General features: G+C 41.9%; 1 protein-coding gene across 1 annotated transcript in view; it reads left to right on the top strand.

Moving 5' to 3' along the window:
• The window catches only part of LOC107968485 (histone H2A.V-like), a 150,221-nt gene that overhangs the window by 107,411 nt on the left and 17,816 nt on the right, over nucleotides 1-24,994 (top strand). The window contains exon 4 of the transcript XR_008539401.2: nucleotides 2,646-2,769. The gene's annotated coding sequence lies outside the window, so the exon portion shown is untranslated. The remainder of the gene's footprint in view (nucleotides 1-2,645; nucleotides 2,770-24,994) is intronic.

Here is a 24,994-nt window from a genome sequence, read left to right as displayed (position 1 = left end):
TTGGCCAATCAAAGACAGCCTACTTTTCAAACTTGGTTCAAATAAGGCAAATGCCAGACTATAATTAATCCAGCTGCTTATGTACCTCACTTTTATTTTCTGTACATCACTTTCTTTCTTTTTTCTTTTTCTTTTTTTTTGGTCCATAAATCTTTTACCACGTGACAACACCAGGGTCTCCCTGAACCTATTCTGATTCTAGGGCTGCCGAGTTTGTGAATCATTCTTTCCTCAGTGAAACCCTGTTAAATTTAATTTGTCTATGGGTTTTCTTTTTTTTATTATTTTATTTTATTTTTTATTATTATACTTTAAGTTCTAGGGTACATGTGCACAACGTGCAGGTTTGTTACATATGTATACATGTGCCATGTTGGTGTGCTGCACCCAGTAACTCGTCATTTACATTAGGTATATTTCCTAATGCTATCCCTCCCCCTTCCCCGCACCCCACAACAGGCCCCGGTGTGTGATGTTCCCCATCCTGTGTCCATGTGTTCTCATTGTTCGATTCCCACCTATGAGTGAGAACATGCGGTGTTCAGTTTTCTGTCCTTGTGATAGTTTGCTCAGAATGATGATTTCCAGCTTCATCTATGTCCCTACAAAGGACATGAACTCATCCTTTTTTATGGCTGCATAGTATTCCGTGGTATATATGTGCCACATTTTCTTAATCCAGTCTATCATTGATGGACATTTGGGTTGATTCCAAGTCTTTGCTATTGTGAATAGTGCCGCAATAAACATACGTGTGCATGTGTCTTTACAGTAGCAGCATGATTTATAATCCTTTGGGTATATACCCTATAATGGGATGGCTGGGTCAAATGGTATTTCTAGTTCTAGATCCCTAAGGAATTGCCACACTGACTTCCACAATGGTTGAACTAGTTTACAGTCCCACCAACAGTGTGAAAGTGTTCCTATTTCTCCACATCCTCTCCAGCACCTGTTGTTTCCTGACTTTTTAATGATCGCCATTCTAACTGGTGTGAGTTGGTATCTCATTGTGGTTTTGATTTGCATTTCTCTGATGGCCAGTGACGATGAGTATTTTTTTGTGTGTCTATTGGCTGCATAAATGTCTTCTTTTGAGGAGTGTGTGTTCATATCCTCTGCCCACTTTTTGATGGGGTTGTTTGATTTTTTTCTTGCAAATTTGTTTAAGTTCTTTGTAGATCCTGGATATTAGCCCTTTGTCAGATGGGTGGATTGCAAAAATTTTCTCCCATTCTGTAGCTTGCCTGTTCACTCTGATGGTAGTTTCTTTTGCTGTGCAGAAGCTCTTTAGTTTAATTAGATCCCATTTGTCAATTTTGGCTTTTGTTGCCATTGCTTTTGGTGTTTTAGACATGAAGTCCTTGCCCATGCCTACGTCCTAAATGGTATTGCCTAGGTTTTCTTCTAGGGTTTTTATGGTTTTAGGTGTAACATTTAAGTCTTTAATGCATCTTCAATTAATTTTTGTATAAAGTGTAAGGAAGGGATCCAGTTTCAGCTTTCTACATATGGCTAGCCAGTTTTCCCAGCACCATTTATTAAATAGGGAATCCTTTCCCCATTTCTTGTTTTTGTCAGGTTTGTCAAAAATCAGATGGTTGTAGATGTGTGGTATTATTTCTGAGGGCTCTGTTCTGTCCCATTGGTCTGTATCTCTGTTTTGGTTACCAGTACCATGCTGTTTTGGTTACTGTAGCCTTGTAGTATAGTTTGAAGTCAGGTAGTGTGATGCCTCCAGCTTTGTTCTTTTGGCTTAAGATTGTCTTGGCGATGCAGGCTCTTTTTTGGTTCCACCTGAACTTTAAAGTAGTTTTTTCCAATTCTGTGAAGAAAGTCATTGGTAGCTTGATGGGGATGGCATTGAATCTATAAATGACCTTGGGCTGTATGGCCTTTTTCATGATATTGATTCTTCCTATCCATGAGCATAGAATGTTCTTCCATTTGTTTGTGTCCTCTTTTATTTCATTGAGCAGTGGTTTGCAGTTCTCCTTGAAGAGGTCCTTCACATCCCTTGTAAGTTGGATTCCTAGATATTTTATTCTCTTTGAAGCAATTGTGAATGGGAGTTCACTCATGATTTGGCTCTCTGTTTGTCTGTTATTGGTGCCTGCCTCTGTAGACTCCACCTCTAGGGGCAGGGCATAGCTGAACAAAAGGCAGCAGAAACTCCTGCAGACTTAAACGTCCCTGTCTGACAGCTTTGAAGAGAGTAGTCGTCCTCCCAGCAAGGAGTTTGAGATCTGAGAACGGACAGACCGCCTCCTCAAGTGGGTCCCTGACCCCTGAGTAGCCTAACTGGGAGGCACCTCCCAATAGGGGCCAACTGACACCTCATACGGCCAGGTGCCCCTCTGAGACGAAGCTTCCAGAGGAACGATCAGACAGCAACATTTGCCATTCTGCAATATTTGCTGTTCTGCAGCCTCTGCTGGTGATACCCAGGCAAACGAGGTCTGGAGTGGACCTCCAGCAAACTCCAACAGACCTGCAACTGAGGGTCCTGACTGTTAGAAGGAAAACTAACAAACAGAAACGACATCCACACCAAAATCCCATCATCACAGACCAAAGGTAGATAAAACCACAAAGATGGGGAGAAACCAGAGCAGAAAAGCTGAAAATGGGTTTTCTTTTAACAGGTAGTGGCAGAAGTGGGATCCAAAGTAGAGCTTCTCTTAACCCCCAGAAGCACTGAGTGACCAAGTGTGACACCAGCTGGACTCATTGTGTCCATTGCTCTCTTGCAGCACCTGGGGCTCATGGGTAAGTTCTCTCTTGGAGTCTGAAGCTCCACAGATTTATGTTTAGAGCTATCTAAGTTTGAGCAAAATTTTAAGTCTGAGCAGGATTTGGATGTCATAACAAACTGGACTAGGTCCAGGATCAAATTCAATGAAATAATTAACTGGCTTGGATCCAGTTAGAGACCTCAGATGTCTGAGCCAGCCAGAAATTGGCAGTAAATGGTAATACTACAGGGGGTGTGAACTTTGGCTTTTGGAGATTCGCAGGGATTTTTGTGTTCTATTCCCTTTGTTTCTTTTTCTTGTGCACTTAGTTAGGGAAAAAATTACAGGCTAAGTTGATCAAGGGAATCTGAGAGCCAAAGCCAAGATTCAAGGTAAAAATGGGATCCTTACTTTCTGAAGAATTGAGTATTCTGCTTTCTGGCTATGCCTACCCATACGTATAGAAGTATTAGGCCTTGGAAGCAACAAATACTTACAGAAATGGCAAAATCTTACTACAGGTAATTAGAATTACAGTGAAATGTTCCAAATGAACAATACTGCACTTTGAGAAGTGCATTTAAAAATGAGGGCTCCTGAATTAGTCTCATCCAGGGATGCCTATGGTTGTGCAGAAACTTCTATAAAGATTTCAATGTTTTTACTCCCTCTTTTAAAATAACCTTTTAGAAAATTTATTTTAAAAGTTTTTTTTGTAGAGATGGGGATCTTGCTTTGTTACCCAGGCTGGTCTTGAACTCCTGGACTCAAGTGATTTTCCTGCCTCAGCCTCCCAAAGTGCTGAAATTACAGGTGTGAGCCACCATGTCTGGCCCTTAAAAAGACAAGGCAAATAAAAAGCTTAAGTGCCTAATTGATGAGAAAAATTGAATCTGTTAACCTTTTGGCTTAGTTACTATCCCACCCCTTTCTTTTCAAGTGTGAAAAGAAAGGTCTCCAGGATAAAGGGTTTATAAAAGGTAGGCCCTCAGGGAAAGTAGGCTTGCTTCTTTTTCAGATCTGTACATGCTGAAACCAGGCACAGAGAATATTTTCTTTGCCTTATTCTTAATGAGTTCTACTCTGAGCTCAGTAAATTGAGTTAAGAAATAATGGTTAAGTTGAAAAGACAGCCTATTGGCTGGGTGTGGTGGCTCATCCTGTAATCCCAACACTTTGGGAGGCCAAGGCAGGCAGATCACGAGGTCAGGAGATTGAGACCATCCTGGCCAACATGGTGAAACCCCCTTTCTACTAAAAGGCAAAAAATTAGCCGGGTGTGGTGGTACGTGCCTGTAGTCTCAGCTACTTGGGAGGCTGAGGCAAGGGAATTGCTTGATCCCTGGAGGTGGAGGTTGTAGTGAGCCGAGATGGTGACACTGCACTCCAGCCTGGTGACAGAGCAAGACTCTGTCTCAAAAAAAAAAAAAAAAAGACAGCGTATTGAACTAAATAGATCTCCAAGATATTAATATACCTTTCTGACATTTAGCCGGCTATCCTGAAACCCTTTTATAAGAGAAATTTAGATCTATAAAGGAAATTTCCATTTGTAAGGGTGTCTGTACACCAGACACTCTTATCATTGTCTTAAATTTACATAAAAAGCCTTACCTTTTTTTTTTTTTTTTTTTTTTTTTTGGACACAGAGTCTCGCTCTGTCACCCAGGCTGGAGTGCAGTGGCACTATCTCAGCTCACTGCAAGCTCCACCTCCCGGGTTCACGCCATTCTCCTGCCTCAGCCTCCCAAGTAGCTGGGACTACAGTTGCCCACCACCATGCCCGGCTAATTATTTTGTATTTTTAGTAGAGATGGGGTTTCACCGTGTTAGCCAGGATGGTCTCAATCTCCTGACCTCATGATCCACCCACCTCAGCCTCCCAAAGTGCTGGGATTACAGGCGTGAGCCACTGCATGGGCCTATGACATATATTTTTATATGCAATAGTATTGAGTGAGTCTGTGGTATATCTTAGAGTGTAGGACATTGAGCCATTGGTTCCTCGTTGCTGGTGGCTCAGTGGTAAATTGCTGGCCAATAAGATGATGCTTATTTCAGGATGTGCTACACATTCCTTCTCTTTGTCAGTATCCCTTTGTTTTCTTCCTCTTGTTGGTTTCAATCACTAGGACTAGTCAGAGTGATGACCCCAGCTGTTTTCAGCTCCCACCTTGGCTCTGCCTCATCTAGAAGCAACCCAGCTGAGTTGTAGAGAAGCAGCCTGTAAAAACAGATTATTCTGCCTTTCTTTCTTCTCGATGACTGACCCCACCCCTTTACAGTTGAATGATGCTTGAAAATTTTCAAAGTGCTCTCCATCTTTCACCTCATTAGATCTCTCTGATAGACCTGTCTTTCATCTCATTAGATCCTTCTAATAGACCTGTGAGTTAGAGCAGGCAACTTCAATTTAAGTCGGAAAGTGAGGCACAGCGATGCATCCTCCCTTGCTTAGCAAGTCAGTTGAAGAGCAGGGATTTGGCCCCAGGTCTCCAGTGTTTTTCCTACTTGACTCTCAACCTGTTATTGAGGACATTAACTAGCTTTAATTCTTTGGTTAGGATGGGTAAAAGCAGTGCTTTCAAAACTATGGGATGCAGCCCAATAGTGAAATCAATTTAATGAGTGCAACCGGTTTTTACAAATAAAATAGAACAGACTGGATAATATCAAAGCACATTGCACATAAAGATAAGTATCACTTAGTAAAACTTTTCGTGTGGTTGTGCTGCTAGTTTTGTTTCCCAGGCTTTGGCTGTTGCTTGGTTTGGAACGGATTCAAATACCTTTAGGCTTGAATTTTGGATGCTGTGAGCCTTATCAGTTGCTTCCACCTGAGTTTTAGGAAGATTCGATTTCAGTGACAGATTATTGGAAAGTGGTGTTCTTCCACACCTGCTAATCCAAGGCAGAAATGTGCCTCAAAGATGTGATAGGATCGCCAAAGTGCTTACAATATTGGGCTTGAAAGAAAAGAACCCCTTTTCCCTCAAAACCCACTGGATATCTCTGCCTAGAAAAGCTAGAACCAAAAAGATCATAAGCAGCTATTAGCATAATGGTAGCATGTGATTTTAAAGAAAGAGTAATATTTTTATCCTTTGCTCTGAGCATTTGACAAATAAACACACAGATCAGATAGCTGCTGCCAGGGGTCAAGGAAAATGTGGACAAGCCTGTGCTGGGCAGAAGCTTGGTGCTGGAAGAGGGCAAGAGCAGATATAGTTCAAGGAGTGAATGTGACTCCTAGGGCTGAGAAGCGGGACAGCGTCAGTCCTGAAAAAGGCTGCTTCATAACCTGGGGAGTCATTAAGGAGTGGAGTTATGTAGGGCAAGGCAGGACCAATGACCCATACCATGGAGGAGGGGAGGGTAGAGAGGATCTGTTCCCAGTAGCTGATGCCTAGCTGGCTTACAGGCAGTTTCCATTGAATATCTGGACACATGGTTATGAGTATGAATGCTTAAGTCGTCAATTTACATTGCCTCATTGAGAAAAACCAATAAATGGAAGGCAATCGATCAAGAAAGATGGTTTATAAATAATAAATATACTTTTAACATGGAGTGCCCTTTCAAATTGATTGCCTATTTGGCTAACTTTTCTTGAAGATGTCCAGTGGGAGAATCACATACACATAAATCATACTCAGTCGAAGAGAGAATATTCTCTTAAAGATGTAGGTTTTGTCTGTGATTTTTACTACATACGTCAATTTTTTTCCCCTGTTGGACCATATCTCTGAAATGACAACGGAAAATATGATTTACAAATCATTTTACATAAAACTTTTTCAACTGATAATCTAAAAAACCAGTGATAATGAAGTCGATAAGTGGTGAAATGAGGGTTGATTACATGTAGAAGTAAAAGAGAAGTAACAGTAGAGGAAGAGATGTAAAATGACTCGGGACCTATGAAGATGTCAGGCTGGGGGTGAGCAGACAGGCACAGGCAGGTGAGACAGAGAGAGAGAAAGAGAAGGAGCATTTCCTAGTGGCCTCAACTTTTGCCTTTGGTTCTCTTGGAAACTTTTCTCCCTCCAGCACTGACCTCCCCTAGTCCAAACCCTGTGGTTCCCAGGAAACTTGATTCCTTCTCATGTGATATGACTTATTAAGCCTGGATTCATTAAAAAAAAAATTATATATTTCTATACACATAAAAACATACAGAAAAATACAAGTAAAAATATGCAAATAATAAACATATAAAGTGTAATGTATAGATATAAACAAATGTATATATGCAATGTAAATATGTATATAAAATATTAACATATAAATTATATATAAAATATACATATATGTGGCTGGGCACGGTAGCTCACACCTGTAATCCCAGCACTTTGGGAGGCTGAGGTGGGCAGATCACCTGATGTTGGGAGTTTGAGACCAGCCTGACCAACATGGAGAAACCCCGTCTCTACTAAAAACAAAAAATTAGCCGGGCATGGTGGTGCATGCCTGCAATTCCAGCTACTAGGGAGGCTGAGGCAGGAGAATTACTTGAACCCAGGAGGCAGAGGTTGTGGTGAGCTGAGATCGTGCCATTGCACTCCAGCCTGGGCAGCAAGAGTGAAACTGTGCCTCAAAAAAAAAAAAAAAACAAAAAAAAAAAACACAAAAAAACCCATACGTATATGTATATCTATCTATCTATCATCTATCTATCTATCCTCTGCAGATCCCACAGCAGCCAAAGGCTCTTACCAAAAGGACAGTAGTGGTGTTGTTGGTCACGTAGGCACACATGGCCCATGACACAACCTCTTCCTTTCTTGGTTGTGTTTTCCTCCCCCTGTGGGCCCTGTGGCTGGCTTCCCTTCCTGTTGCTACATTGAGCCCTCTGGTGGTGAAGGCTGATCAGGAGAAGGCTGCGGTCATGGCTGGACTGGGAGAGGGCTGAGGGGATTGTGGGGATGCAGCTTTTGAGTCCAAAGCAATGGCAAACAAACAGCAAGGATTGCTTTGTAATGGGCCACTCCAGAGAGGAGGAGAAACACCAGCCCACGTGCTCCACTGGTCCAAAGGCGCATTAACCACTAACCCTACAACCACACCCTCTCCCTCCTTCTTAAATCTTAGAGTTACCATGGATGGGCACTGAGGGGCTGGAGTCTCTTGAAGACAGCCCAGTTTGACAGCTGGTGTTTGCCTTTCAGGGGATGTGCCAAGGACAGAAATATCTCCATGGAGATTTTCCTTTCTCTGCTTCCATGTTTTCCCAGTGGTGACAAAGTTGCACCATGCCTTATCGATAAACTGTGAAGCGGAGATAAAAGATAATTATTATTATACTATTTAGGTCAAACGTTCAGTAAAGGACTCCCTCTCCCACCCTCAGCCTCTCTCTGGCCAGCTGCATGATGGGAGGGAGCATGTCCTAAAAGACAAAGGCTTGCATGAGTCTGTTCCATCAATGCTATAAAATCAGAGGTCCTGAGAGCCGAGCCTTGCTGGTATGGGCTGCTGACCAGTGGCCACTGGCACATAGGAGAATTAGATTGAGCATTTGGTCAACTAAACTCTACAGTAACCACTGGATGCATTTCAGTGTTGTGTGTCTGGATTTCAGTAGCATCGGACATTGGGTTGTAAATTGCAGAGCGGTGAGGCCGGAAGTGTCCAAGTTGCTTAGACCTTCTTAGGGGGGCATCCAATGGTAACTTAAACAATTTTTTCAGCCAGGCTTGGTGGCTCATGCCTGTAATCCCAGCACTTTGGGAGGCTGAGGCAGGTGGATCATGCGGTCAGTAGTTCAAAGCCAGCCTGGCCAAGATGGTGAAACCCTGTCTCTACTAAAACTACAAAAAATTAGCCAGGCATGGTGGCAGGCGCCTGCAATCCCAGCTACTCTGGAGGCTGAGGCAGAAAACTGCTTGAACCCGGGAGGCGGAGGTTGCAGTGAGTTGAGATGGCACCACTGCACTCCAGCCTGGGTGACAGAGTGAGACTCTGTCTCAAAAAAAAAAAAAACAAAAAAATTTTTTTTTCTAGGGTAGGGGGTTTTGGGGCAGCAATCAGGTTGGAAGGATTTTGTTCTGATGCTGTATTTGTGCTGGCCTTAGTAAGACTGAGAAAGTCTCAGTTTCCCCATGTCAAAAAAAGGTGGATAGTTGGTGGAGACTAGGGGAATGTGTGACTTAAGTATCTCCACCCCCTTGCTGTTGCCAGCAGAGTCAGCCACACTGTGATTTAGGAGACAGCCCTAATATTCAGACTAGAAATGGGCAAATCTCATGATCAGTTTGAAGAGAGGATTATGCACTGCATTTCAAAAAACAGTTGTGTCTTGAAGTTTTCTGTCTTTGCTGCCATCTTTCTTACTACTTCTTTTAGATAAGTGCCTTCATGTTGCCAGCATCGTCCAACTTCCTGAATTTTCACCAGAATCTGGCTGATGGCATTTTTCTGATTCACTGTCTTTACGCAAGAACAATATTGATGGACAGAGCATGACCTTAAGCCTGCTTCTGTGACCATCCTTGTGTCCTCAGCCACCACGCAGACCTTGACATTGACCCTCAGAATCCTTTGCAATGAAGCCCTTTGGCCACTTATATTGGGTTTATAATCTATATTTATACCAAGAGAGTTTATTTTTGCCTGAGGCCCTTTTAGTTTGAAAAATTCTTATCAGGCCCGACTTTCTCATTTGTAGTTGAGGAAAGTGATTCTCAGGGAAGTTAAGTGAATTTATCTCAGAAACACAGCCATTTAGGAGGACTTTTTTTACATTAATATGTGAAATTATGTGAAAATGTGCTCTGGCACCTTATTTATTCTGTCTTGCATGGAACTTGGTAAGAGGTGGCAAAGTGAGTGAGTGAGTATTGTTTGCCCAACCAGCTTCCTTTCCCCTTTTTGTGATAATGTTTCCCAAAGGAAATATCTTTTCCCCGATGCGTGCTGGCTTTTGGGGCTTTCAATCAAAATGTCCTACCCACCTAGGCTGGACAGTTAGATTCACTTTGAGGACCTTGAGTCCTTTTTTTTTTTTTTTTTTTTTTTTTGTAGAGATGGGATTTCACCATGTTGCCAGGCTGGTCTCCAACCCCTGAGCACAAGCAATCTGTCTGCCTTGGCCTCCCAAAGTGCTGGGATTACAGGCGTGAGCCGCTGAGCTCGGCTCATGGACCTTGAGTCCTGAGTGGGAGGGGGAAATGTTTGGGTTCCATATTTATATCAGCAGTGAGGCCCCAGTGAACTGCCAATCAGCCCCAGCTCCCCAGACCCCTAAGGGTCTGGTCCCTGTCTTTTCTTGGGCTGATGGTTCAGGCCTACATTGCATACTGCCAGCCATCCTGTGTTTTTCTAATGGATTTCCATTTTACCTAAGAGAGGCAATTTTGGTTGTTTGCATAATGGTTATCCTAAGTAATGGACTTCAGAAAATAAAATCATTGTCCTTGGGTTGTGCTTCATCATGGTGTTCAAAGAGAAGATGGCTGAGTGTGGGGATGGCCAGGTTCATGGTCTGTGTCATGCATCCTTGAGAGGTGATCCTGAATTGTGTCAGGATTCTCTTTCTCTAAAGACAATGCTCCATCCAGTACTCCAAGGCGTTTAGCTAACATGGAGCCCCTGATGCATGAAAAATGCTTAAGTTAATTTTCTTAACGTCTGCCCTTGGCTTTCTCAGATTGATAAGCCATTCCCTACTGTACAATTCCTTTTGCTAAATTCAAATTTTTTGCTTTTATTTTGTTTGCTTCCAACCTTTTCTGGTCAGTTTGCTTAGGTAACTCAATCACTTACGGCTGAAAGCCTTCATTTGCTTGCTCAGAAGGCTTGGAATAAGGGGAGAGAAGAATGAATCCAGGAATGGTTTGTGACAGATATTAGACCTCTGAGCTGCGTGATTCTGACATTGTTCTGAGCAATACAAATGTGGCTGAGCAGTCCAGTTGCAGCAGAATCTAATCCTAACCTGCCAGAGGGAGGATTAATGACTCAGAAAGTAGTCTGAGTCTGACAACATAAGGAAAAGCTTCTTGCCTGTGTTCCTGGATGATTTTGTCAGTTATTCACTCCTGTCACTGGTCCTAAAGTCATTTGGATAATGTGCACATGGTATCTGCTCAAAATAACTCTGGCTTATTTTGAAGAAGGAAGGAGTTACAGAGAGGACTTCACTCTCCCACGCCAATATGGAGACCCTTAGAAGCCACCTTGACTCCTTTCTCATCTTCTTCTCTAACATGAAGGATAGACTGAGGGCAGGGCTGGCTCCTATCATCAAGTTCCATTGGGCAGGAGGCCTCAGTGAGTCCTGGAGGCCCCAGGCTGCTACTTTGGAGGGGTCAGACAAAAAAATAAGTGGCAAGATAAGTCACTAGGAATTTGTGAAGGTAGTGGCATTTGGGCGTGTGTAGAATTCAGACCTACCCATAAGGTGGGAAAAGTTATCCCAGACAGAGATGGATGCCATGTAGTTATGTTATTACTTAGTGGTAGTGTTTTATGTTGTCCTGTATAATTTTCTGTATCCTTCATAAGATTATTCACATTTTGAAAGTAGATTGTGTTAGTTTGTTTTGTGTTGCTATAAAGGAATACCCGAGGTTTGGTAATTTATAAAGAAAAAGAGGTTTCTTTGGTTCATGGTTCTGCAGAATACACAATAAGTGCGGTTCCAGTTTCTGCTTCTGGTGGGGCCTCAGGAAGCTTACAATCATGGTGGAGGGTGAAGGGGGAGCAGCATATCACACAGTGAGAGAGGACGCAAGAGAAAAGCCAGGGTCTTTAAACAACCAACTCGTGTATGAACTCATTACTGCAAAGAGGGCACCAAGCCATTCATGAGGGATCCACCCCCATGACTCAAACACCTCCTACCAGGCTCCACCTCCAACACTGGGGATCACATTTCAACATGAAATTAGGTGGGGATAAACATCCAAACCATATCATTCTACCCCTGGCTCCCAAATCTCATGTCCTTCTCACATTGCAAAATACAATCATCCCTTCCCAAGAGTCTCCACGTCCTAACTCATTCCTGCATCAACTCAATCAAGTCCAAAGTCCAAATTCTCATCTGAGATTCAAGGCAAGTTCCTTCCACCTATGAGCCTGTAAGACCAAAAACAAGTTATTTACTTTGAAGACACAATGGTGGTACAGGCATTGGGTAAACATTCCCCTTCCAAAAGGGAGAAATTGGCCAAAAGAAAGGGGTAACAGGATTCACACAAGGCTGAAATCCAGCAGGGCAGGCATTAAACCTTAAAGCTCCAAAATAATCCTTGACTCAATGTTTTGCATCCTAGTATGAGGGGTGGGCTCCCAAGGCCTTGAACAGCTCTGTCCCTGTGGATTTGCCATCTGAGGTTGTAAGCTGCCTGTGGCTCTACCATTCTGGGGTCTGGAGGGTGGCACTTCCATTCCCACAGCTCCACTAGGCAGTGCCCTGGTAGGGACTCTGTGTGGAAGCTCCAACCTCATATTTTCTCTTGGGACTGCCCTAGTGAAGTCACCCTGTGGGGGCTCCACCCCTGAGGCAGGCTTCTGCCTGGTTATCCAGACTTTCCCATACATCTTCTGAAATCTAGGGGAAGCTGCCAAGCCTCCTTCACTCTTGCATTTTGTGCACCTACAGGCTTAACACCCATAGAAGCTGCCAAGGCTTATGGGTTATACCCTCTAAAGTGGCAGCCCAAGTTTTAACTGATGCCATTAGAACTCTGGTTGGAGCTGGAGCAGTTAGAATATGTGGAGCAGTGTCCTAAAGTTTAGCAGGGCAGCAGGCTCCAGCCTGGCTCCTCAAACCATTCCATTCTCCTGGGCCTCTGGGCTTGTGATGAGAGGGACTATCCCAAAGATTTCTGAAATACCTTCAAGGCCTTTTCCTCATTTTCTTGGCTATTAGCACCTGGTTCCCTTTTAGTCATGCTAATCTCTTTGGTAAGTGGTTGCTCCACATCCCTTTTGGATTTCTCCCCTGAAAGTGTTCTTTCCTTCTCTTATCACATGGCCAGGTTGTGAATTTTTCAAACTTTTATATTCTGCTTCCCTTTTAATGGTAAATTCTAAGTTTAAGTAATTTCTTTGCTCCTGTATTTGGTCGTTGGCTTTTAGAAGCAGCCATGCTATATCTTGAATGCTTTGCTGCTTAGGAATTATTTCCACCAGATACCCTAAGTCATCACTCTTAAGTTCAACTTTCCACAAATCCCCAGGACATGGACACAATACAGCCAAGCTCTTTGCTAGGGTGTAACAAGGGTGACCTTTAATCCAGTTCCCAATAAATTCCTCATTTCCCTCTGAGACTTCATCAGCCTGGCCTTCACTGTCTATATTTCTATCAGCATTTTGGTCACAACTACTTAACCAGTCTCTAAGAAGTTCTGAACCTTCCCTCATTTTCCTATCTTCTTCTGAGACCTCTAAACTCATCTAACTTCTACCCAAGCAGTTCCAAGGTTACTTCCACATTTTCAGATATCTTTATAGCAATGCCCCACTTTTTGGTACCAATAAGGGAGAGCAGGGATGTTACATAATGAGAGGGGAAGCAAGAGAGATACCAGGCTCTTTAGACAACCAGCTCTTGCATGAACTCATTACCATGGGGAAGTCACCAAGCCATTCATGAGTGATCCACCCCCATGACGCAAATACCTCCTGTAAGACTTCACCTCCAACATGGGGGATCACATTTCAACATGAGACTGGAAGGGGACAAACATTCAAACTATATCACAGGGGTCTTAGAGTGAATCTTTCTCAGTGTCTTTTAGCACAGTGATGGACATGTAGAATGTGCTAGATTAAAACATGCACAATGATTGGCTGGGTTCTATTCCCATGGTGAAATGTCCTTCCCTCTGCTTACAGCTAAATTTAACTTTGACCTGCTGGGGTCAAACTGCAGCCAGGGATTGATTGCTTTTCACTCCACCAACTTTATACGATGAGCCAGGAGCATCTAGCTATTATAAACCAATGTAGATCCTGCTTCTTTTCCCCAGCAGCCTCTGAGCAGCTGTCAGGCGTCACTGATTCCAAGTCAATTTCTGGGCCTCAGATTTATTGGGTGAGTCATTGGCAACCTCTGAATGATTTCCAGTGAGCCAGTCACCTGGAACATGATTTTTGAATGAAAAGTTCATATATTGTTTGGAAAGAATATGGCAGTTATGGCTAAAGAGTCAGAGAGGAGGAAATGGTAGAGGTTGGCATGTGGGGTGGTGGCGCATGAAATGGAAATCTTTCCAGTTAAGTGGAAGAGCAAAACTCAGCACATAAATATTTCACTTAGATGGTCATCTAAGATCAAGCTACAACCCGGAGTTCTCTGATTCCTGGGATGAGCTAGCAGTTGGTGTACTTTCTAGTGTAGATACATTTGATTGAGAAGAAGGAAGATAGAAATGAGTCCAAACTGTCACCCTGAAGAGTTGTAGGCAGGTGGTCAGTTCTGAAACTTCCTAAAATCACCTTTGCAAATGGACACGGTTGGCCTTCTTAGGGCTTGGAATGCAAGAATTTCACTTACTAGAGATTCATTTTTTTAAGCATTGCCCTCTCTTGTAAGCCTCAGCCAATGAAACAGAGGGTAGAGTTGTTATCAGGGCTTAGTACCTTAAAGTAAATAAACTTAGGAGATAACATTATTCCTTTGCAGGGTAGGGAGATGGTGGAAAGTGGAGGGAATGGAGGGAAATAAACATTTATTAAGGTCTTATGATGTACCGTGCACTATGCCAGGAGCAGTACCCACATATTTCATTTGATCCTCACAACTGTGTGACAAATTTTTTTGGCCTCAGATTGTGAGGGTTGGTTGATTAGTGATACTTCATTGTTGATCAGTGCAATGTCCCTCTCTTGCTTCACTTATTTTTTTACCCTTTTAGCTTATTCTCCATGTCCATTCCCCAGTCTTACTAACAGCAACCATTCTAATATGTTTGATGTATGTTCTTCTATTTGTGTTGTTTTATGTGTTTGTATTTTAAATTTACATGAATGGTATGGTAGCTTTCATCCTGTTTTCATTCTTTTTTCACTCACTACTGTTTAAAAAACTTTTTATCATGCAAAAATTTCAAACATTTTCAAAAATCAAATGGTATCTTAACTTTAATGTACTTATCACTCAAAGTCAAGTACAAACTTGTGGCCAATTATATTTTGTCTATACCCATTTTTTTCCTACTCCTCACGCATTGCTCTGAAGTAAGTGGCAGAATCACTATTTCATCAGTAAGTATTTTGGTATGTACCTCTAAAATATAAGTACTTTAAAAATATGTAATCACTGTATCATATTATCATACATAAATATTAATATTAGCAATGATCATTTAATATCATCACCTATTCAGCTGCTCAGCGTTTCCCAATTGTCTCATCATTATTTAGTTACTTGAATCAAGATTCAAATAAGATTTATACATTGTGTTTGTGATCTTTTTTTATCTTGCAATTTATTTGTTGAAGATCAGGTAATATATTCAGGGAGTTTTCTATAGTCTGAAGTTTTCTGACTGTATCTCTGTGCTGCTGTTTAACATGTTTCTCTGTCCTCTCTATGTCCTGCAAATTGGTAATTATATAGATGCTTGGTTGGATGCAGGTCTAATTTTTGGGGGACAGGAAATACTTAGTATGTAAACTTTTAGACTTCCATTAAGAGGTGTCTAATATTGAGGTTTTTCTTTTCTTTTTTTTTTTGTTTGTTATGTTAGCAACGTTGATGGTCAGTGCCTAGATCCATGAGTTCCTTAGGGGTTACAAAATGTTGATAATCTAATTCTATCACTCCTTGTTTGTTTATTAGCTGGCATATTCTATAAAGGGAAACTTTCCCTCACTAATTCTTCAGTAACACTGAGATATAGTTTGTATAGAAAAGGCAAGATAAGTGCTTGATACTTTTATTTATCAATTTTCAAAATAATGAGTTCCTTCAAAGATATAGAAATAAGGCTTAAGATTAATATAAAACCCATGAATTCAAACACTTTTTGATGATATTATTTGCAGTTATTATTCAATCAATGCTTAAATTGTCCTATCTTTGGCAGATGAGAGCCATTGCATGTTGTTTTTTCTAAAGTTGTTATTAACACCACCTTTTTAGTCTTTGACAGCTTTCTTACAGGCTGGTATAAGATGTTCCTGGCTCATCTTATACATTTCTTGCCTCAGACCTAGAGTCAGTCATTTCTCCAAGGAGGCCTGGTTTTTGATGAGTGGGAAATTGTACTCCGAGGCCGCAGCCTGGGTGCTAGGAGAACTGTTTTTATACCTTATCCATGTTGCCCTGTGTACATCCAATCTGCTTTTTTGAAGGCTACATCATATTCCATAGTGTGCATTCTCTACATGACTCAAGTCTGTTCCTCCAGTGCTCCACCTCCCTGCTAGCACAGACTACACTACCATGAGCGCGCATGTCCCCTTATGACCCTGTATGAGAATCCTTCTAGGATACATATTCCAGAGTCTATATGAGGCTTTTTGAAAGATCAGTGTTACCATCCCTATTTTACAGGGGAGGCCACTAAGCAGCTGGGGGAAAGAAAGAGACTGTGGAAAGAGGACAGAGGGAGGGCTCGGAAAAGGGAAATGGGGCCAGAGGTAGAGTGGGAGAGCTTAAGTCTCCATTTCCCTTGTGTCTCTCTCGAGTGGAGGCTGTTTATTCTGTGGTGGTCCTGGTTTCATGGGTCCTGGAGGAAGGGCAGGCCAGGGCATGGATTAGCATTCTCTTAGCTTTTCGTGGCTGCTTCCACATCGTTCTTCATGAGCCAAAAACTCCCAGTGTCTTAGGGCTCCTGCCGTTGGAATATCTCACTCCTCTAAGGTTGTGTTTGTCATCTACACTTTGGGGTTTCTTCTGCACATCCACCAAAGTCTTTGTCAGATGACCGTGAGTCTTTTCCCCTGCGTGTCTACTTTTGTTTATTTATTTTGAGACAGAGTCTCACTCTATCACCCAGACTGGAGTGCAGTGGTGTGATCTTGGCTCACTGCAACCTCTGCCTCCTGGGTTCAAGCGATTCTCCTGCCTCAGCCTCCCGAGTAGCCAGGATTACAGGCACGTGCCAACATGCCATGTTAATTTTTGTATTTTTAGTAGAGATGGGGTTTCACCATGTTGGTCAGGCTGGTCTCGAACTCCTGGCCTCAAGTGATCTCCACTTTGGGAGGCCCACCTCAGCCTCCCAAAGTGCTGGGATTACAGCCGGGATCCTCTCCACTTCTTCCCAGCATCCTGGACCACCTCCTTATCCACATGGATGACCTTTCCTGCACCACAGCCTCTCAGCAACTGGGTCTTCTCTATACCAATGCTCTCCTCTCTGTTCTCTTCAGGGGACCTGTTCGCATTGCCACACCATGGACAGAGAGCACAGCAAGGGCAAAGGCTTGGAGGCTTGAAAGATGGCCATTACAGTTAGAGCAGATTGTGGAGCCTACAGGGCAAGATGAGGCTCCATAATCAGGCAGGGCCCATCACTCAGCGCTTTGTCGGTCGTATTAAAGATTTTGGCCTGTATTATAGGAGAAATGAGACGCTACAGAAAGTTTTTAAGTGAGGGCAGAGAGGGTGACATGTGTTGGTGATGGTGACCTGATCAATTTGTGTATTGAAAAGACCTCCAGGACTCCCATGCAGAGAAAAGACCAGAGCAAGAGTAGACCCAAGCTTGCTGGTGAGGAGGCCGTTTCCATAAGCCAGTGAGAGATTAGGGTGGCTTGGAGCAGGACAAAGACAAGTGGACAGACTTTAGGAATAAAAGTCATCTAGACCTGTAGGACATGGGAGGAGAGCGAGGGGAAGCAGTCAGGGACGATTCCCAGGTTTCAGCTTGCTCAACTGGACAGCAGATGGTGCCATTCCCTTGGTGGGGGAACAAGCGGATGGGGCCAGGCTTGAAGTCTGGTGGAGTTGTTGTTTGTATGTTTACGGGCAGGGGGATCACAAACACTCTTGGATATATTGAGTGTGAGAAGCCTTGGAAACAAGGCCATGAAGTCTTGAGTGGGTAAGGGAGGGATACCCAGGTCTGGAGTTCAGAGGAGAGGTGTGGCCTGGAGGGGAAGTTGGTATCATCAGCATGTAGGTGGAAATGAAGGTGGAGGTGCTGAGATGATCTAAGAAGGGAAACCGTGGGAGCAAAGAAGCGGGTCTTGGCGCTGAGGAGAATGAATATGCAAAGGAGATGGATGTGGGGGCAAAGAGCCAGGAAGAGAGGCAGAAGAGTGCAGTGTCATGGAGGCCACAAGAAGGGCGTATTTCAAGAAGGGGCTCTTGCTCTGCTGAGAAAGGGAGGTCAAGGAAGAGGAGGAACATGTCTGTGAAATTTAGCAATATGGAATCATGACTAAGCTTAGAGCCATGTCAGTGGAGTGACAAGCCGGAAGCCATGTGGGGGTTTAGGGGAGAGAGGGGGAAGTGAGGTGATAGACGGTCTTCTAGGAAGGCCCCTCAAGGGCTGGGCTGACTGAGTTGTGAAGCTCGCCCTTTTGTCCTTCTTCCTGCCAGGAATTTGGACCTGACAGCTGGACAACAGTGTGGCCATTCTTGGGGCCATGAGGAAAAGGCCTGGAGTCTGTGATCTTAACTCCTGGAGCTGCTGAACCATCATCAGCAGCTTGCACAATTCTGGAATTTTTTTTTTTACTTGAGAAAAATAAAACCTTATGTGTTTTTGCAGCTGACAATAATTTGTAACTGATAGAGTGTGCTGCCTGCGTTATCTGGTTTAATCCCTACAACTGCCTGTTATTACTCCTATTTTACAGACAAGGAGACCCAAACACAGAGAGGTTATGAAAGTAGAGTCACACAACTAAGGTGGCAGAGCTGAGTTTAAGGACAGGGTTTCTCCTGGATGAGACTGGAGACTCTTATTTTAAGTGAAGTAACTCAGGAATGGAAAACCAAACATCGTATGTTTTCACTCATGAGTGGGAGCTAAGCTCTGAGGATGCAAAGGCATAAGAATGACACAATGGACTTTGGGGACTCGGGGAAAGAGTGCGAAGGGGGTGAGGGATAAAAGACTACAAATTGGGTTCAGTGTACGCTGCTCAGGTGATGGGTGCACCAAAATCTCACAAATCACCACTAAAGAACTTGTTCATGTAACCAAACACCATCTGTTCCCCAATAACCTGTGGAAATAAAAATTTTTAAAAAAAGACAGGGTTTATGACTCAAGACCAAGTCCTTAACCCCTGTAATATACTTTCTCAATAGCTATTATTGGGACTTTGGTGTTAACTGCCATTAGCTATCTCAAAAGACGACTGGGAAGATTACGTGGCACAATGAGGCCAAATCTCCTTTCACTAAGGTAGGGATAGAGTAGGTGCTTAATGCATGCTTTGAAATACCTGACAATTCTTTCTGTACTTCATCTGTTACATATTTTGTGGAGATAATGGTAGTGGTAGGGCATTGCTAGTAGACATTGAAAGTAATTTCTTTCCTTTTTTTTTTTTTTTTTTTTGAGACAGAGTCTCGCTCTGTCACCCAGGCTGGAGTGCAGTGGCACGATCTCGGCTTACTGCAACCTCCGCCTGCCGGGTTCAAACAATTCTCCTGCCTCAGCCTCCTAAGTAGCTGGGACTACAGGCGCGTGCCACCATGCGCGGCTAATTTTTTGTATTTTTAGTAGAGACGGGGTTTTACCATTCTGGCGGTCAGGCTGGTCTCAAACTCCTGACCTCATGATTCGCCCACCTCGGCCTCCCAAAGTGCTGGGATTACAGGCTTGAGCCACCGTGCCCGGCTGAAAGTAATTTCTAAAACTATAATTCCACAATTCAACTTTACATGCACTCTAGTAGTTCATATTCAAAACTATCTTCCCGCTTATAATCACAGGGGAAAAAGTGCTGAAAGCAGAGAATCAAAGCTGCTGGTATAGGGAAATCAAGCTTCATTTCCACAGCTGTAACCATCTTTCAGCCACAGTGAGGAATGAGCACAGGGGGCTGAATCGCTTTCATTGCAGTTCTGTTAAGCATGATGTCACTAAGGGGGATTGTGAAATCACCCACTTCCAAGCAGAACAGAAAATCTGTCCAAGTTGTACAAATGTTGTTTAAAATCTTAGCTGTCAGCCGTGAGAAAAATCCCTGCAGTCACATAAAAAAACCAGAATAGTTTTCAAAGATGGCTTTTATTACTAAGTTGTTACTATAAACATGCTTTCACCCAAACAGAGCAAAAATATGCAATTTCCTGAAAATGGGAGCTGTGAAATCACATCCCCAGAATATTTGTAATTACTGTTGATGATTCATTTATTAGCATTTCAGTACACATGTTGAGGGGGGAGGCGGGAAGACCAGCCTACCAGCATGTATCAACAATTAGTGGAGATACTATCTTTTCTTAATGAAATTTGATAAACAAAATTGCCTGATGGCTTGTATGTATTTTTTCAGAATTGAGTAAAACTTAGAATTTATTAATGCACTTACATTACTATAGTACTTTAAGCACTTGTCTAATATATACAGATTAAAACTTTACATGGTTTAAATAACAGGTTTTCCTCATCAAATATTTGGGTTAAATAAAAAAACCTGACATTTACATTCTTTTTTTTTTCAATCATTGCCCAACAGTTTAGAACATAGAAAATTCAGTTTATCCCATATTCTGTATCACTACCATCTTGATCATGAAAGCTTATTTTAAAATGTGCCTATAATGAGTTTGCTGACACATACATTATAAAGTTAAAGTGAAAAGCTGAGGTGATCTATGTACCTGCTGCTTCTATTGATAATTTACTCTGCTTACCCTTGGCAAAAACGCTCAATGAACAATGTTTTAGAGTAGGGGGCTGAAATCCTTTCCACCAGTCTTATAAATCATTCATTTTGGATTCAAATAATAATTACCATCCCTCCACTTTAGATATCCTACATATTTTAAATGGTGCAGCTCCCTATAACAATGGGAATGGGATATCAAGAAAATGGAAGGCTGTTACATGTCAGTACTAGCAGCTTATTTTCCACGTCTTATCCCTAAAGGTAAAGATTTGGTTATGTTTATACATAACATTGTATCGCTGTGTTCCATTCTGGGATGGTATGGAGCCAGATAGGTGTGAAGTAAGTCTACGTCTGCATCCGTAGGATGGGCTGGAGAACTGAAAATGTCTCTTGGGGAACATCTTTTGTATACATAAATATTTATATAGACATACTCAGATAAGCTTGTATGTGTGTGTTTATAGACCTATGTATATCTATATCCAGATCTATCTATATTTCTATCTATATTCATACAGAATAAAGATATAGAAGGTGGAAGTATTGATAGATAGTGGTACTGATAGTAATACAAAAAGAAACTTCCGGGCCGGGCACGGTGGCTCACGCCTGTAATCCCAGCACTCTGGGAGGCCAAGGTGGGTGGATCACGAGGTCAGGAGATCAAGACCATAGTGGCTAACACGGTGACGCCCCGTCGCTACTAAAAATACAAAAAATTAGCCGGGCGTGGTGGTGGGCGCCTGTAGTCCTAGCTACTCAGGAGACTGAGACAGGAGAATGGCGTGAACCCGGGAGGCAGAGGTTGCAGTGAGCCGAGATTGTGCCACTGCACTGCAGCCTGGGTGACAGAGCAAGACTCAGTCTCAACAAAAACAACAAACAAAAAACACAAGCTTCCATAATGTAAAATCTTATTTGTCCTCTAAACGATATCCACAGTAGTACAAAATAAAGGTATGCTCTGACATACATCCTGCTGCATTTAATGTATACAAAGGAAGGAAGGAAGCATTGGTCCTTGTTGCTCACTTCTGTGAGAAGAAGAAAATGCACTAACGCCATGGGAGTCATTCATTGCAGGTCAAGGTTGACCCTTCCCCTTCTGGTGAATAAGGGACCAGAGACGAACTAGCTTCAGCTTAAAGGCCCTCACTCAAATCTGAAAATGCTGAATACTTCTCATGAAAGCTTCCATCAATTCAGCAGATCTTCTTTTTTCTTTTGTTTTGAATGGGTGATGTAGAAGTGCCCTCTTGTCTTTCTGTATTGGTGGCTGGGGAAGTGATTCCTTGGGTAGGGGAAGAAAGGTCTGTGACTTGAAGATAGACCGTGATACTGAAAGCAAATATCAGTTTTCTTTAGAGTCTTTTTTCTGTAGATTTAAATACAGATATATGTCAATAGATACAAAAACACACAGGGTTATAGGAATATGTCTATGTAATGTCCATTTGCGAATATGTCTTGTAAAAAATCCCCAAAAGAAAAGTAGATCAGAGGTCATTTCCCTGCCCAGCCTTTCCAGCCCAGGTGCTTCCAATCAGCCAATTAGCTCAGCCCAGGTGATTTTAATCAGCCAATTAGCTAAATTCGGACTGCTGAAGAATCAAGGCAGGCCCCAAAGGGTGCATGTGAATAGGCATACGGTGAGAAGGAAAGCTGGGTCCTGAAATGCTAACCTAGACATAAAGCATTACATGGCTGTACTGCCAGCTTACTTCCCAGACCTTGCCCCTAAAGGTGAAGCTTTGTTTATACAAACAATACTGTAGGGCTGTCTTCCAATCTGGGATGTTATTGAGCCATGTGGAAGGGAAGTAAGTCTATGTCTGCATGCTTAGAATATGCTGGGGTATTGAAAATGTCTTTTGGGGAACATCCTTTGTATACATGAATATTTATTTACACATACTCACATAATCCTGTATATGTGTGTTTATCTACCTATTTATGTTTCTTTCTAAATGTATCTTTGTATATATATTCATACAGAATAAAGACATAGAAGGTGGAAGTAATTTTTAAAAAAGAAAATGGATAGCTTTGTCTTTATTATGGGCATTAGTGAAACCACACTCTATGCTTTGAGCCCCTACAGTGTGCCAGGAAGTTTGGGGTTATTATCACGATCATTACAACAGCCTTGCAAGGAAGGCGTATCAGTTGGAGAAATGGAGATTCAGGATGGTGAAGAAACTCAACCAAGTTTTCACTGCTAAGAGTGAACAGAAATGTTACTTTAAGATATTCCTATTGCTGTGGTTTGAGTATTTGTTCCCTCCAGAACTCACATTGAAATTTAATTCCTAATGTGCAATTATTGAGAGGTGGGGCCTTTAAGAAGTGATTGGGTCATGAATAGATTAATCCATTCATAGCTTAATGGGTAAATGGATTAATGGATCATCACGGGAGAGGAACTGGTGGCTTTATAAGAGGAAAACAGACCTAAGCTTAGCATGCTCAGCCGACTTGTCATGTGATGCCCTGTGCTGCCTTATGACTCTGCAGAGTCTCTATGTAAAAAGATCAGCAAGACAGTCCGCACCAGATGTGGCTCCTTGACCTTGGACTTCTTAGTTCCCATGATGGTAAGAAATAAGTTCCTTTTCTTTATAAACTTCTCAGTTTCAGGGATTGTTATAAGCAACAGAAAATGGACTAAGACACCTATGCAGCTACTGTTTAACGCAGCATGGAGATTCTGGCCAGTGGGATAAAGAAATAAGAGGTGAAAGGATTGGAAAGGAAGAAATAAAACTGTTTATACATGATATAAATATCTATGTTGATAGTCTAACAAGATCAATGATTAGAACTAATAAATGGACTTGGAAGATTTTGCTGGATATAACATTATCCAGAAATAAAATAAATAGTATTTCTTCACACCAGTCATACCCAATTAGAAATTTTGACAGTAATAAGATACTATTCAGAATATCGATAAGTATTTAGGTGTTAACATATACAAAAATACACAAGATTTTTATGAAAATAAATTTAAACTCAGAATGACATAGAGGATCATCTATGGAAACATAGTCCATGCTTTTGATGGGATAATTTAATATTATAGAGATGTTAAATTTCTCCTAATCTCTAAACTCAATGCAATCCCAATAAAAATCTCAGTTGAATTTTTTTGTGAACTAATAATAATTTTAGACTAACATAAATTATAAAATATAAGGAAGAATAAAAGGCCACAAATAACTAAGCAAACTCTACAAAAAGAGCAAAGAATGGAAGGTGAGGGGGGGGCATTCACTCCCCATATTAGAACAATTTCAAAGCCGTAGTAGTAAAGACAATATAGAATGGACTTGGGAAGATGGATAGACCAAGAGAACAGAGAGGAGAGCTCTTAGACAGAGTCGGGTACATGTGGGAACTTAATCCACAAAATCAATGGGGGAAAGAATGGTTGTTTAATAGAAGGTATTGAGAAAGCTGCCTCATTACATATTTCTTTTTTTTTTTTTACCCCCAAATTCCTTCATACTGTGCCTCACTACATAAAGGAAATTAAAACTGGATATGAACATAACACCACATGTAAAGGCAGATTCCAGATGGATTCAATAATTAAAAATTAAAGAAAATACAAGCTGAAAATGGAAAATATCTTTGTGATTTAGAGATAGGGAAGAGCCTTCTAAACAAAACCTTTCAGCAGAAGACATACTTGATCCTATCAAAATACAGGACATCATTATAAAGTTAATAGATAACAGAATGGCAGCTAATAGATAATAGCATAGTTGGCAATGATTAAAACAGTGAAGTTGCAATGCTTAAACAGTAAAGCATAGAATGTGGTTTTACTAATTCCCATAACAAAGAAATAGTGATCCATTTTCTTGGTATCTCATTTTATTGCTACAGGGAGCTGTCCCATTTAAAATATGCAGGATATCTAAGCAGTGACTATTACAGATATGAAGGGGGAGGGTGGGAGAGAAGAGAGGGAGAGAGACCGAGATTTACAAGGGATTAACATTGTCTTAGTTAGGGCTTCTATAACAAAATACTGTAGATTGGGTATTTTATTTCTCACAGTTTCAGAGGCTGGGAAGTCCAATATCAGGGTGCTGGTTGAGGATTCTCTTCCAGGCTTGCAGATGGCTACCTTCTTTCATGGAAAAGAGAGAGCATCTTTTCTTACAAGGGCACTAATACCATCATGAGGGCTCCACCCTCATGATCTAATTGCCTCCCCCAAACCGCATCTTCAAATACCATAACATTGTGGGTTAGGAGGTCAGCATATGAGTTTTGGGGGGTTGCAATTCAGTCCATAGCAGATACCTAAGCTATTCAAGAAACTCTACCAAAGAATAAAACAATACAGAAATGTCCTTAGAAACATGGAAAGGGATTCAAAGAAGCAACTTATGAAAGTAGAAACTGTAGGAAATCGAAATATTCCAGCCCCAAACTTGCCACTCTGGCATATCGGTTATTTTTATTTATTTAATTTATTTTTTGAGACG

This window comes from Pan troglodytes, chromosome 16, assembly GCF_028858775.2.
Source record: "Pan troglodytes isolate AG18354 chromosome 16, NHGRI_mPanTro3-v2.0_pri, whole genome shotgun sequence".
Taxonomy (NCBI): Eukaryota; Metazoa; Chordata; class Mammalia; order Primates; family Hominidae; genus Pan; species Pan troglodytes.
The sequence above is the reverse complement of the archived record's forward strand: the minus strand, read 5'-3'. Positions and strand labels throughout refer to the sequence as shown.